The sequence below is a fragment of the Simochromis diagramma genome, unplaced genomic scaffold (genome assembly GCF_900408965.1).
Source record: "Simochromis diagramma unplaced genomic scaffold, fSimDia1.1 OVJJ01000150.1, whole genome shotgun sequence".
Classification (NCBI taxonomy): Eukaryota; Metazoa; Chordata; class Actinopteri; order Cichliformes; family Cichlidae; genus Simochromis; species Simochromis diagramma.
Genome location: NW_024387083.1, coordinates 2,785,714 through 2,801,356, shown reverse-complemented (window position 1 = coordinate 2,801,356; position 15,643 = coordinate 2,785,714). Strand labels below are relative to the sequence as shown.

Below are 15,643 nucleotides of genomic sequence, written 5' to 3'. Positions count from 1 at the left end.
TTAAAGAGTCTTTCCAACACTGATAAGCACAAGAGGCCAATTTGACAAGGGTGTAAAAAAGTACAGAATTACAATAAGCAGACCTCAGTGCAAGAGAGAGTCTTTCCAACACTGATAAGCACAGAGGCCAACTTTGACATAAAAGGTGTTCAAACAAGAACAAGATATTTACAATAAGCAGACCTCAGTGCAAGAAAGAGTCTTTCCAACACTGAAAAATCACAGAGGCCAACTTTGACAAGACAAGGTGTTCAAACAAGAACAAGATATTTACAATAAGCAGACCTCAGGGCAAGAAAGAGTCTCTTCAACACTGATAAGCACAGAGGCCAACTTTGACATGAAAAGGTGTAAAAACAAGTACAAGATATTTACAATAAGCAGACCTCAGTGCAAGAAAGAGTCTTTCCAACACTGAAAAACACAGAGGCCAACTTTGACATTAAAAGGTGTTCAAACAAGTACAAGATATTTACAATAAGCAGACCTCAGTGCAAGAAAGAGTCTTTCCACCGCTGAAAAATTACAGAGGCCAACTTTGACATTAAAAGGTGTTCAAACAAGTACACGATATATATAATAAGCAGAACTCAGTGCAAGAAAGAGTCTTTCCAACAATGAACAAGCACAGAGGCCAACTTTGACATTAAAAGGTGTTCAAACAAGAACAAGATATTTACAATAAGCAGACCTCAGGGCAAGAAAGAGACTTTCGAACACTGATGACCAAAGAGGCCAAGTTTGACATTAAAAGGTGTTCAAACAAGTACAAGATATTTACAATAAGCAGACCTCAGTGCAAGAAAGAGTCTTTCCAACACTGAAAAGCACAAAGGCCAACTTTGACATTAAAAGGTGTTCAAACAAGTACAAGATATTTACAATAAGCAGACCTCAGTGTCAGAAAGAGTCTTTCCAAAACTGAGAAAGCACAGAGGCCAACTTTGACATGAAAAAGGGGGTAAGAACAAGTACAAGATATTTACAATAAGCAGACCTCAGTACAATAAAGATTCTTTCCAACACTGAAAAAGCACAAAGGCCAACTTTGACATTAAAAGGTGTTCAAACAAGTACAAGATATTTACAATAAGCAGACCTCAGTGCAAGAAAGAGTCTTTCCACCGCTGAAAAATTACAGAGGCCAACTTTGACATTAAAAGGTGTTCAAACAAGTACACGATATATATAATAAGCAGAACTCAGTGCAAGAAAGAGTCTTTCCAACAATGAACAAGCACAGAGGCCAACTTTGACATTAAAAGGTGTTCAAACAAGAACAAGATATTTACAATAAGCAGACCTCAGTGCAAGAAAGAGTCTTTCCAACACTGATAAGCACAGACGCCAACATTGACATTAAAAGGTGTTCAAACAAGTACAAGATATTTACAATAAAAAGTGGACCTCAGTGCAAGAAAGAGTCTTTCCAACACTGATAAGCACAGAGGCCAACTTTGACATTAAAAGGTGTAAAAACAAGTACTACATATTTACAATAAGCAGACCTCAGTGCAAGAAAGAGTCTTTCCAACACTGATAAGCACAGATGCCAACTTTGACATTAAAAGGTGTTCAAACAAGTACACGATATATACAATAAGCAGACCTCAGTGCAAGAAAGAGTCTTTCCACCACTGAAAAATCACAGAGGCTAACTTTGACAAGACAAGGTGTTCAAACAAGAACAAGATATTTACAATAAGCAGACCTCAGTGCAATAAAGAGTGTTTCCAACACTGATAAGCACAGAGGCCAACTTTGACATTAAAAGGTGTTCAAACAAGTACAAGATATTTACAATAAGCAGACCTCAGTGCAAGAAAGAGTCTTTCCAACACCTAAAAAGCACAGAGGCCAACTCTGACATTAAAAGGTATAAAAACACGTACAAGATATTTACATTAAGCAGACCTCAGTGCAAGAAAGAGTCTTTCCAACACTGATAAGCACAGAGGCCTACTTTGAAATTAAAAGGTGTAAAATCAAGGACAAGATATTTACAATAAGCAGACCTCAGTGCAAGAAAGAGTCTTTCCAACACTGATAAGCACAGAGGCCAACTTTGACATTAAAAGGTGTTCAAACAAGTACAAGATATTTACAATAAGCAGACCTCAGTGCAAGAAAGAGTCTTTCCAACACTGAAAAGCACAGAGGCCAACTTTGACATTAAAAGGTGTAAAAACAAGTACAAGATATTTACAATAAGCAGACCTCAGTGCAAGAAAGAGTCTTTCCAACACTGATAAGCACAGAGGCCAACTTTGACATGAAAAGGTGTAAAAACAAGTACAAGATATTCACAATAAGCAGACCTCAGTGCAAGAGAGAGTCTTTCCAACACTGAAAAATCACAGAGGCCAACTTTGACATGAAAAGGTGTAAAAACAAGTACAAGATATTCACAATAAGCAGACCTCAGTGCAAGAAAGAGTCTTTCCAACACTGATAAGCACAGAGGCCAACTTTGACATTAAAAGGTGTTCAAACAAGTACAAGATATTTACAATAAGCAGACCTCAGTGCAAGAAAGAGTCTTTCCAACACTGATAAGCACAGAGGCCAACTTTGACATTAAAAGGTGTAAAAACAAGTACAAGATATTTACAATAAGCAGACCTCAGTGCAAGAAAGAGTCTTTCCAACACTGAAAAGCACAGAGGCCAACTTTGACATTAAAAGGTGTTCAAACAAGTACAAGATATTCACAATAAGCAGACCTCAGTGCAAGAAAGAGTCTTTCCAACACTGAAAAAGCACAGAGGCCAACTTTGACATTAAGAGGTGTAAAAACAAGTACAAGATATTCACAATAAGCAGACCTCAGTGCAAGAAAGAGTCTTTCCAACACTGATAAGCACAGAGACCAACTTTGACATTAAAAGGTGTTCAAACAAGTACAAGATATTTACAATAAGCAGACCTCAGTGCAATAAAGAGTCTTTCCAACACTGATAAGCACAAAGGCCAACTTTGACATTAAAAGGTGTAAAAACAAGTACAAGATATTTACAATAAGCAGGCCTCAGTGTAAGAAAGAGACTTTCCAACACTGAAAAACAGAAAGGCCAACTTTGACATTAAAAGGTGTAAAAACATGTACAAGATATTTACAATAAGCAGACCTCAGTGTAAGAAAGTGTCTTTCCAACACTGAAAAACAGAAGGGCCAACTTTGACATTAAAAGGTGTAAAAACATATACAAGATATTTACAATAAGCAGACCTCAGTGTAAGAAAGTGTCTTTCCAACACTGAAAAACAGAAAGGCCAACTTTGACATTAAAAGGTGTAAAAACATATACAAGATATTTACAATAAGCAGACCTCAGTGTAAGAAAGTGTCTTTCCAACACTGAAAAACAGAAAGGCCAACTTTGACATTAAAAGGTGTAAAAACATGTACAAGACATTTACAACAAGCAGACCTCAGTGCAAGAAAGAGTCTTTCCAACAATGAAAAAGCACAGAGGCCAACTTTGACATTAAAAGATGTTCAAACAAGTACAAGACATTTACAATAAGCAGACCTCAGTGCAAGAACGAGTCTTTCCACCACTGAAGAAGCACAGAGGCCAACTTTGACATTAAAAGGTGTAAAAACAAGTACAAGATATTTACAATAAGCAGACCTCAGTGCAAGAAAGAGTCTTTCCACCACTGAAAAGCACAGAGGCCAACTTTGACATTAAAAGGTGTAAAAACAAGTACAAGATATTTACAATAAGCAGACCTCAGTGCAAGAGTCTGAAAAAGCACAGAGGCCAACTTTGACATTAAAAGGTGTAAAAACAAGTACAAGATATTTACAATAAGCAGACCTCAGTGCAAGAAAGAGTCTTTCCACCACTGAAGAAGCACAAAGGCCAACTTTGACATTAAAAGGTGTAAAAACAAGTACAAGATATTTACAATAAGCAGACCTCAATGCAAGAAAGAGTCTTTCCAACACTGAAGAAGCACAGAGGCCAACTTTGACATGAAAAGGTGTAAAAACAAGTACAAGATATTTACAATAAGTAGACCTCAGTGCAAGAAAGAGTCTTTCCAACACTGAAAAATACGGTGGCTGGGAAATGCAAAGCGCAACAAATTAAAAAACGGCAACAAATTAAAAATCCACAACAAATTAAAAATCCACAACAAATTAAAAAACCGCAACAAATTAAAAATCCACAACAAATTAAAAATCCACAACAAATTAAAAAAACGCAACAAATTAAAAATCCACAACAAATTAAAAAACCGCAACAAATTAAAAATCCACAACAAATTAAAAATCCGCAACAAATTAAAAAACCGCAACAAATTAAAAATCCACAACAAATTAAAAATCCACAACAAATTAAAAAACCGCAACAAATTAAAAATCCGCAACAAATTAAAAAACCGCAACAAATTAAAAAACCGCAACAAATTAAAAAACCGCAACAAATTAAAAATCCACAACAAATTAAAAATCTGCAAGAAATTAAAAATCCACAACAAATTAAAAGACCGCAACAAATTAAAAATTCTCGACGGAAAGGGATTGTCTGAAATACCGGAAGTGACACAACGATTAGCCTAATAGGGCTTTTGGAGAGTGATGTCACGAGAGGGGGCGTGGCCAGGATTTTTGGTTGAGGCGCCATGTTTCTGGGCCGAACAAAGCGCTAGCGAAAGAGAAGCGAAAGTACACGGATAACACCAGCTATGGTTCGTACTTGCTGTGCGGTCGGTTGTAAAGTTAGATCGCACGACCTGCAAGGGAATAAGGTTGAAAATGGTTTATCTTTTCATTCTTTCCCCACCTGGAAGCAACATGAGGCAGCTCATGTATCGGATGTTACCAAAAGAAGGCTTCTAGTCTGGATAGCAGCTGTGAGACCAGCTGATATCCAGTTCTCTTCCATCTCCAAATATCTGTTCGTGTGCTCCAGACATTTTCATTCCGGTAAGTTATAGATATGTTCATATCACTCTTTATCCGGTCTTTTAAGTCTGACATCACTAGCCGTGTCTTGGCTCAAACTCTGCTGCAGGTCCATAAATCACACGATCACTGTGGCATCACTGAGTGTTGAAAAACTATCTAAAGTCTTTCATCTGTAATAAAATGATCAGCGTTCTGCTCTACCATGTGTAACAATTGAGTTTATCATCCAGGCATCCATGAAAACGAAATTAGCAGGAAGTTAGCTCGCTAGATTCCATCTAAATACAATATAGCATGTCCTAACTGAGGGATTTTGGAAACAAATTCAAACGTATAGCTCTGCTATCACTTCCAACATAAATGAAGACAGAAAACTAAACAGCAGTGACGTTTGTTACTGAAGGGTTACTGAAGTTTGGCTAGCTGGTGTATAACGATGTGCTACGTGACCGTTAGCGACACAGCTATGTTAGCATAATATAAACACTCTAACTTTTTCCACTTGATAAAAGTTATCGTGAGGATTCTCGGTGGTCAGGAACAAATGTAATCTCATGGCAGGATGCTGTACACGGACCAAACTTCAGCCAGGAGAACAACTGAGATAATCCATCCACAAGGATGAATAGGATTAGTCATTCATATACTGCTGCATGGGCTGGGCTGTAGCTACATCGTAAGGTTTTAAAAACTGAGCTTTCAAATGATTAGTGGTGATAGAAGCAGTGGGAGGCCAACAGTGATCACTTGCTGTTTTTAGGAGTTTTTTGAGATTAAATAGAAGACAATACAAAACATTAAACATGTTAACAACACAAAACCCATATTAAACGCAGACTACTTTAGGCCTGGAAGCAGGATTTGTCACGCCATCACTTAAAGACCAGATAGCCTATTAGTTTTCTTTTCGATGCACTCTGAGGTCATAGCAAATTAGAAAAAAAAAAAACATCCTAATGAGTGATTTTGCAGAACTACGTGGTATTTATAGACTTGCTAATTATTTGGCATTATTGCAGCAAACCAATGAAATGGATGAAACATCGTGACTGGGTTCCAGCGCTACACAAGGGACCTGCTTCAAACATACCACCATGCCAATCAGATTACTTCTTCCATGTGAGGGTGAAGAGGTGACCCTTCTGGATAAGACGGTGAAGGTTTGCTGCCGTTTTGATGAACAGTGTGGTAGTAAAACCAGGGGAAAATGAAACTTTCTCCTGTTAAATATTCTTAAGTCTTGTGCTGTATAGATAGCGGTAATTTTTCAGAAGATAAATTGAAGTAATTGATAGTAAATTAAGTAGTGTTAGTAGTGGGTGATATCGTGTAAATGCTGTCATGATTTTGTGTAAACATTTTGTCTTTTATAAACTATAAATGACATGGATTCATGTTGCGGTTTTTTAATTTGTTGCGGATTTTTAATTTGTTGCGGTTTTTTAATTTGTTGTGGATTTTTAATTTGTTGCGGTTTTTTAATTTGTTGTGGATTTTTAATTTGTTGCAGATTTTTAATTTGTTGCGTTTTTTTAATTTGTTGCGGTTTTTTAATTTGTTGTGGATTTTTAATTTGTTGCCGTTTTTTAATTTGTTGTGGATTTTTAATTTCTTGCCGTTTTTTAATTTGTTGTGGATCTTTAATTTGTTGCGGTTTTTTAATTTGTTGTGGATTTTTAATTTGTTGCTGTTTTTTAATTTGTTGCGCTTTGCACTTCCCAGCCACCATAGTCTTGTCTAGCACGGCTCCAGCTGGTCCAGAATGCTGCAGCTCGTTTCCTGACACGTTCAAAGAGACACAAGCACATTTCCCCCGATGCTCGCCTTACTTCACTGGCTCCCAGTCTGCTTTAGAATTAAACACAAAATTTTGTTGATGACTTATAAAGCGCTGAATGGTCAGGCTCCAGAATATCTGTCTGACTTACTGCAGCCATATATAGCCCCTAGAGCTCTAGGATCAAGTGATCTCTCGCTCTTGGCCACTTCTAAGTCGAAGCTGGTTCACAGAGGTGACTGGGCATTTGCGGTTGTGGCGCTGAAAATGGGGACTGATTTAAAACATTAGAAAGGACCCAACCGTCAGTCTTTTCAAATCCCATCTTTTTTTTTTTAACTGTGTGTTTATTGAGTTTTAAACTTTACACTGACACCAAAATTAAACAAACAAACAAATAACCAAAACAACAAAAAAACAAACAACAACAACAACAACAACATAGCAGAACAAAACAAAACAGACAAAACAAAACAAACAGACAAGCAACCCGGCTCATGAATATAAAGAAATAAGTGGAAAATCCAGACATTTTGATTATGAGATATGATTAACAATACATATATGTAAAATAGCAGTGATCTGCTTGCATTATACCAAGGCCCGTGAGAAATAGCAGAAATATCCAAACCGACATACGCCATAAATGGGTCCCATATTTTATGAAACTTTTTGTCCCTACTATGTAGCCTGCATGTTAGGAAATCTAGTGACACATATTCCAATACCGTACGATGCCATTGAGTCTTAGATGGGGCCGTGTCCATGATCCAGTTCAAGAGGACACATTTCCTTGCACAGAATGTTAACAGTGCATAGAGCTGCTTTCCAAACTTCCCCCTAATTTTGTCGTTTGCCACTCCAAGTAGCATACACAGTGGATTGCATTCAGTGTCAGTGGTGAAGATCTTATCCAGTTCACACTTTATGAGGAACCAGAATTGTTGTATTTTCCAGCAGGACCATAGACAGTGCGTGAGGTTGCCCACCTCTATTTTACATTTAGGGCACAGCGGAGAAAGGTCTGAATTGTATTTATGGCGTTGAGAAGGTGATATGTGAGCTCTGTGTAGGATTTTAATTTGGATTGCCTTAACTTTATTACAGATGCTCAGAGATTTAGCATTCTCCCAAACTTTGTCCCATACCTCGTCACTGATCTCTATATTTAATTCCTTTTCCCAAGTCCTCTTCAAATTGGTTGTGTCAGTGACCCCAAGTTCTGTTAACAGGCCATAACAAATTTTTATAGAAGTTCTAAGGTTTGGCTGAAATATCTGCTTTTCACATATAGAGACAGTTTGATTAGTGAGTATTGTTGTAGCCCTCTGTATATGGTCCCTCACTTGTAAATATCTAAAGAAGTCATGCCTATGAAGATAAGATAAGATAAGATAACCTTTATTAGTCCCACACGTGGGAAATTTGTTTTGTCACAGCAGGAAGTGGACAGTGCAAAAGTTATGAGGCAAAAATTTGAATACAATAAGAATAAATACAGTACACAACTGTACAGAATAGAATAAAATACTATATACAGTAGAATAAAATAAAGTAAATATACAATAAGATAAAAATAGAATACAAATACTATATACAACTGAGTAAAAATACAACGATGCCAGAAAAGATTATTGCACATTAGTGTTATTGCACACGTATGGATGTGTGTGCTTGATCAGTTAAAGTCTTTATTATGGAGTCTGACAGCAGTGGGGAGGAAAGACCTGCGAAATCTCTCCGTCCCACACCGTGGGTGCCGCAGTCTCCCACTGAAGGAGCTGCTCAGTGCTGTCACAGTCTGCTGCATGGGGTGGGAGATGTTGTCCATCAGGGATGACAGCTTAGCCGCCGTTCTCCTGTCACTCACCACCTCCACTGGGTCCAGAGGGCATCCTAGAACAGAGCTGGCCCTTCGGATCACCCTGTTCAGTCTCTTCCTGTCCCCAGCAGAGATGCTGCCGCCCCAGCAGACCACGCCATAAAAGATAGCAGAAGCCACAACAGAGTCATAGAAGGTCTTCAGGAGTGGGCCCTCCACTCCAAACGACCTGAGTCTCCGCAGCAGGTACAGCCTGCTCTGCCCTTTCCTGTAGAGGGCGTCTGAGTTATGAGTCCAGTCCAGTCTATTGTTCAGATGAACACCAAGGTACCTGTAGCTGTCCACAGCCTCAATGTCCATACCTTGGATGTTCAGTGGTTGCAGTGGAGAATGCTTGTGCCTGCGGAAGTCTACCACCAGTTCCTTGGTTTTACTGGCGTTGATCTGGAGGTAGTTCAGCTGGCACCAGTCCACAAAGTCTTGGGTCAGACCTCTGTACTCCTTGTCGGCCTCATCACTGATGGGGACGACAAGACTATTGCAGAGTCATCAGAGAACTTCTGCAGGAAGCACTGGGTGGAATTGTGGGAGAAGTCTGCAGTGTAGATGGTGAAGAGGAACGGAGCCAGAACCGTTCCCTGTGGGGCCCCCGTACTGCAGACGACCCTGTCCGACACACAGCCCTGAGTCCTCACATACTGTGGTCGGTCGGTGAGGTAGTCCAGGATCCAGGTAGTGAGGTGATGGTCCACTCCAGAGTTCACCAGCTTGTCCTTTAGAACCGAGGGAAGAATGGTGTTGAAGGCACTGGAGAAATCAAAGAACATGATTCTCACAGTGCTCCCAGCGGTCTCCAGGTGAGCGAGGGAACGATGTAGGAGGTGAATGACGGCATCATCCGCTCCAATGCCAGGCTGGTAGGCAAACTGAAGTGGGTCCAGTGATGAGCTTATTAGGCGCCGAAGCTGAGCCAGGACCAACCGCTCCAGGGTCTTCATCAGGTGGGATGTCAGAGCCACCGGCCTGTAGCTGTTGAGGTCCTTGGGGCGTGAAGTCTTTGGCACTGGTACAACACAGGAGGTTTTCCAGAGCTGTGGGACTCTTCCCAACCTCAGGCTCAGGTTGAAGAGGTGCTCCATCACCCCACACAGTTGGTCTGCGCAGGACCTGACGACCCTCGAGCTGATGCCATCTGGACCCGCTGCCTTCTTGCCATTAATCCTCCTCAGTTCCCTCCTAACCTGGGTGGTTGAGAGAGACAGGCTGGAGCCTTGTGTTGAGTGTGTATTGGATTCTGCAGTTGGGGGTGGGGGGGAGTGAGCAGGGTGAATAGAGGAGGTGTAAAGTGTCTGAGGTGGAACAGCAGCAGTGGGGGTGGGTGAGTCTGCAGCCGATGTTGCAGACTGCCTCATGGCTGAATCAAATCTGTTGAAGAAATGATTCAGTTCATTTGCCCATCTCACATCCCTCCCAGGCAGAGAGTTCTGCTGTTTGTGGCCCGAGATGGTTCTGAGGCCTCTCCAGACTTCACCAACGTTGTTTTGTTGAAGCTGGTTCTCCATCTTCTGCCTGTAGCTCTCCTTCCCATTCCTTATCAGTCCCCTCAGCTCTCTCTGCACCCTTTTCAACTCCTCTTTGTCTCTGGATTTGAAGGCCCTCCTCTTCTGCTTGAGGACGGTTTTAATTTCTGGGGTAATCCAAGGTTTGTTGTTGGAGAAACACCGTACAGTCCTGGTAGGTACAGTGTTATCCACACAGAAGTTTATATAGTCAGTAATGCATGTAGTAAGGCTGTCGATGTCCTCTCCATGGTCATCACAAATCACCTCCCACACAGTCGACTCAAAACAATCCTTAAGAGCCTCCTCGCTCTCCTCTGACCATCTCTGTACTGTGCGGGTGGCTGGTGGCTCCCTGCGCACTAAGGGCTCATACACAGGGACAAGGTGCACCAGGTTGTGATCAGATCTGCCCAGGGGAGGGAGAGGTGATGAACTGTATGCCTCTTCTGCATTGGCATACAGTAAGTCCAGTGTTTTATTGACTCTGGTTGGGCAGGTCACATACTGGGTGAAGGTGGGCAGTGTGGAGTCCAGTGAGGCATGATTGAAGTCCCCTGATATTATGAGAAGGGCTCATAATAAGAATGTTGTATTTATAGATTAGCTGGTCAAAGGACATGAGGTTAGACCCATCCACTAAGTCAGAAAAGGTAGAAATACCATTCGCAGCCCAGTTCCGAAAGCCAGGGTCAGTGGTCCCGGACAGAAAAAGAGGATAATCGGATAAGGGAGTGAAAAGAGATGTTAAGTGAGACCTTCCTTCTAGTTTTTGAACCATTCGCCAAGCTTTAACAGTAGATAATGTGAGTGGGTTGCTACAGAACATCGTTAAGGTCTTAAGTTTTCCCACAAAAAGCAAACTTTTCAAAGGGAATTTAGACATAGAGCTCTCAATATCCAACCAGACAGGAGAAGGCTGTTGTACCCAATCGGCAGCTATACGCATATGGGTGCTCAGCTGATACTTCCTTATATCTGGGAAATAAAGGCCCCCTTTTAAGGATGGAAGACATAACGTGGATATTTTAAGATGAGGTTTCCTCCCTGCCCAAACAAAGGAGCTGAACCAGCCATTTAGAGTTTGGATAGCTTTATGTGGAAAAAGGGTCGGAACCATCTGTATTGGGTAAAGTAGCCTGGGTAGAATATTCATTTTCAGAAGAGCAATACAACAGAGCCAGGATAACGGTAAGGACTTCCATCTCTCTAGATCTAGTTTGACCTGCTCAAATAGGGGGGTAAAGTTACTTTTATACATCTGTTCAAAGGCGGGAGTAACCCTAATCCCCAGATACGTAAAGCCCTGTGTGGACCAAGTGAAGGGAAATGGAGAAGGGGCCCGTAGTTTTTGTTTCAGACTGCCCAATGGCATCTCTTCTGATTTATTGAAATTAATTTTATAGCCTGAGATTTAACTAAACTTATTAATAGTTTCAACCAGAGAGGGGATTAATGTTTCCGGCCGAGTCAACACAACAAGTACATCATCAGCATACAGAATAATCTTATGCTGTCTTTGTCCTACAGATAGACCATGTATGTCCGCCTGAACTCGTACTGCCTCTGCCAATGGTTCTATGGCTAGGGCAAAGAGCAAAGGGGAGAGGGGGCAGCCTTGTCTGGTTCCCTTCTGTATCCGGAAGTTGGAGGACCGCACCCCGTTTGTAAGAACTGCAGAGCAGGGATTGTTATAAAGTAACTTAATCCAGTTTATAAAGTTTCCACTGAAACCGAATTGATGTAGTGTAAAAAACAGGTAAGACCATTCAACACGGTGAAATGCCTTCTCGGCATCAAGGGAAATTACCACACCAGGCAGAGAATTTTGTTGGAAGAACTGGATCATATTCAACAACCTACGCATGTTATTATATGAATTGCGCCCTTTAATAAAACCCGTTTAGTCCTCATTAATAAGCGAGGGAAGTAAAAGTTCCAGACGTTTTGCTAATATCTTGGAGAGGATTTTCAGATCCACATTCAACAAAGAGATTGGCCTATAGGAGGCACAATCTTCAGGTAGCTTGCCCTTTTTAAGTATAAGGGATACAGTGGGGCAAAAAAGTATTTAGTCAGCCACCGATTGTGCAAGTTCCCCCACTTAAAATGATGACAGAGGTCAGTAATTTGCACCAGAGGTACACTTCAACTGTGAGAGACAGAATGTGAAAAAAAAATCCATGAATTCACATGGTAGGATTTGTAAAGAATTTATTCGTAAATTAGGGTGGAAAATAAGTATTTGGTCACCTCAAACAAGGAAAATCTCTGGCTCTCACAGACCTGTAACGTCTTCTGTAAGAAGCTTTTCTGTCCCCCACTCGTTACCTGTATGAATGGCACCTGTTTGAACTCATCATCTGTATAAAAGACACCTGTCCACAGCCGCAAACAGTCAGGCTCCAAACTCCGCCATGGCCAAGACCAAAGAGCTTTCGAAGGACACCAGGAAAAGTATTGTAGACCTGCACCAGACTGGGAAGAGTGAATCTACAATAGGCAAGCAGCTTGGTGTGAAAAAATCAACTGTGGGAGCAATCATCAGAAAATGGAAGACATACAAGACCACTGATAATCTCCCTCGATCTGGGGCTCCACGCAAGATCTCATCCCGTGGGGTCAAAATGATCATGAGAACGGTGAGCAAAGATCCCAGAACCACACGGGGGGACCTGGTGAATGACCTGCAGAGAGCTGGGACCAAAGTAACAAAGGTCACCATCAGTAACACACTACAACGGCAGGGAATCAAATCCCGCAGTGCCAGACGTGTTCCGCTGCTGAAGCCAGTGCATGTCCAGGCCCGTCTGAAGTTTGCCAGAGAGCACATGGATGATACAGCAGAGGATTGGGAGAATGTCATGTGGTCAGATGAAACCAAAGTAGAACTTTTTGGTATAAACTCAACTCGTCGTGTTTGGAGGAAGAAGAATACTGAGTTGCATCCCAAGAACACCATACCTACTGTGAAGCATGGGGGTGGAAACATCATGCTATGGGGCTGTTTTTCTGCCAAGGGGACAGGACGACTGATCCGTGTTATGGACAGAATGAATGGGGCCATGTATCGTGAGATTTTGAGCCAAAACCTCCTTCCATCAGTGAGAACTTTGAAGATGAAACGAGGCTGGGTCTTCCAACATGACAATGATCCAAAACACACCGCCCGGGCAACAAAGGAGTGGCTCCGTAAGAAGCATTTGAAAGTCCTGGAGTGGCCTAGCCAGTCTCCAGACCTCAACCCCATAGAAAATCTGTGGCGGGAGTTGAAAGTCCGTGTTGCTCGGCGACAGCCCTAAAACATCACTGCTCTCGAGAAGATCTGCATGGAGGAATGGGCCAAAATACCAGCTACGGTGTGTGCAAACCTGGTAAAGACCTATAGTAAACGTTTGACCTCTGTTATTGCCAACAAAGGTTATGTTACAAAGTAGTGAGTTGTATTTTTGTTATTGACCAAATACTTATTTTCCACCCTGATTTACGAATAAATTCTTTACAAATCCTACCATGTGAATTCATGGATTTTTTTTTCACATTCTGTCTCTCACAGTTGAAGTGTACCTCTGGTGCAAATTACTGACCTCTGTCATCATTTTAGGTGGGGGAACTTGCACAATCGATGGCTGACTAAATACTTTTTTGCCCCACTGTATATTGGCTTCCCTTAAAGAATTGTGCAAGAGACCCTTTTTAAAGGAGTCATTGTACATGTTCAGCAGTGGGCTAGCTAAAATTCCTCTAAATTCTGTCTGGTCCCGCTACTTTGCCAGCCTTCAGCTCTTTAATAGCGTCTAATGCCGTCAAATCCCATCTTAAAACACGTTTTTACTCATTGGCTTTCAACACCGCATGAGAGTATCTATCCACCTAGTCATCTGTTACCAGGTATTTGTTATTGATGTTATTTGTTACTGTGTAATTTTTGTTTTTTGGGTTTTCTTTTTATCTTTGTAAAGCACTTAGGTCAACATTTTGTTGTTATTAAATGTGCTATATAAATAAAGTAAAAAAAAACAAAAACAAAACAGCGATGAAATAAAAGGAAGGTGTACCCAAACAGAGGCTAACCTGGAGTCTTCACACCTCTCCTGCACCTTCCTGTCAGCTTTGTAACAGCAGCACTCAGTAAATCAGCTTAAATTTAACTTCGATTCCACTTCCAGCAGCCAGCGTATGTTCATTCACAGGCACTGGTACTGGTGACCTTCAGCGAGACAGTGAACCCTTACTGCTCATCATTGTAACAGCTCTAATGCTAACTAAGTTTGTCTGTAATCCATAAAACAATAGCAGCCAAGAGTCAAAATATTTGTTTATAGTTCTGGATGCATGTCCACATCTTCTGCACAGGAGCCAACTTGCACAGAGCATAATAAGAGTTCTATATTTTCTTAGTTTAGTTTAATGTGGAGATTTATATCATTTACATAAATTTATGAATATTCCAGCAGATTTGTGAAAATTTGTAAATAAAACTAAAGGACATTTTAAATTACCATACATTATTTTAAAATTGTTGACATAACACTAAATGTCTTGATTTAGTTTAAGTTTTCGTTTTAGCTTTAACCAGGAAGGTATCTACCATGAACTCAGTCCAGACTCTATATAAAAGATAGATTTCAGCATATGTTAAAATTCACATCATTGGTTACATTATAAATAAATAAATAAGTGGCCAATGATAGTTGTTATGAAGGGGAAATAAGCCACAGAGACCAAAACGTTTGTACAATGTCATATACATTTATTTGCTTGATATGGACATTTAAACATGCACATTGACTCGCCTTTGGAGACAGCCTCCAGTCCCCACTTAAGGGACATCTGTGTTATCTGAATATCCAGGGGCATCCTCTTCATATAAAACTTCATATAAAACACGGATGTAGCCACCCATTGCTTTTTGGACACCTCAATTTGAAGCTTCAGCTGACAGGCTACAGTTTTGGGCCTTTCTTTTCTGACACGGACGTTGTTGCTCAGTCCAGGCATGACACTCAAGTAGACTTTTTTATTTTAGGTCCTACTTAATTATCTAACTTGATAGAAAAAAAAGAAAAATAACTTTTTCAAGTTCTACCAAGCAGCTGGTAGAGCTTGATTTTTTTTTTAAGTGGAAGTTTAAAAACTTAAACTTCCTTCATGAAAGTTTAAAACAAAATAATTATCTTAGGACAAATAAATACACGGTATATGAGGCTCCTTTTTTCAAGGATATAATAATAATAACAGTAATAATAATAATAATGTCATCAACATTATTTTTAAGTAATTAAGTATCCTAAGTTTGGTAAAAAAATAAATAAAATAAACAAACAAATAAGTAAAAATCATGACAGTTTAGGTAATAGTAATCCCATGGTCAGATGGATTGGTGTTGCAGCTACAGCGATGCGGACGCTGTACCAGTCTGTTGTGGTGAAGAGAGCTGAGTGTGAACGCAAAGCTCTCAATTTAACAGTTGATCTACGACCCTACCTTCACCAATTGTTACGAGCTGTGGGTAGTGACCGAAAGAATGAGATCGTGGATACAAGCGGCAGAAATGAGCTTCC

At 40.5% G+C, this 15,643-nt stretch overlaps 1 long non-coding RNA gene across 1 annotated transcript; it reads left to right on the top strand.

Annotated features, from left to right (window-relative positions):
• Positions 1 to 1,374: 1,374 nt before the first annotated feature.
• LOC120742594 lies at positions 1,375 to 1,778 on the top strand. Its single transcript, XR_005697895.1, has 2 exons — positions 1,375 to 1,470; positions 1,674 to 1,778. It is a non-coding gene; the product is annotated as an uncharacterized LOC120742594 (long non-coding RNA).
• The last annotated feature ends 13,865 nt before the right edge of the window (positions 1,779 to 15,643 follow it).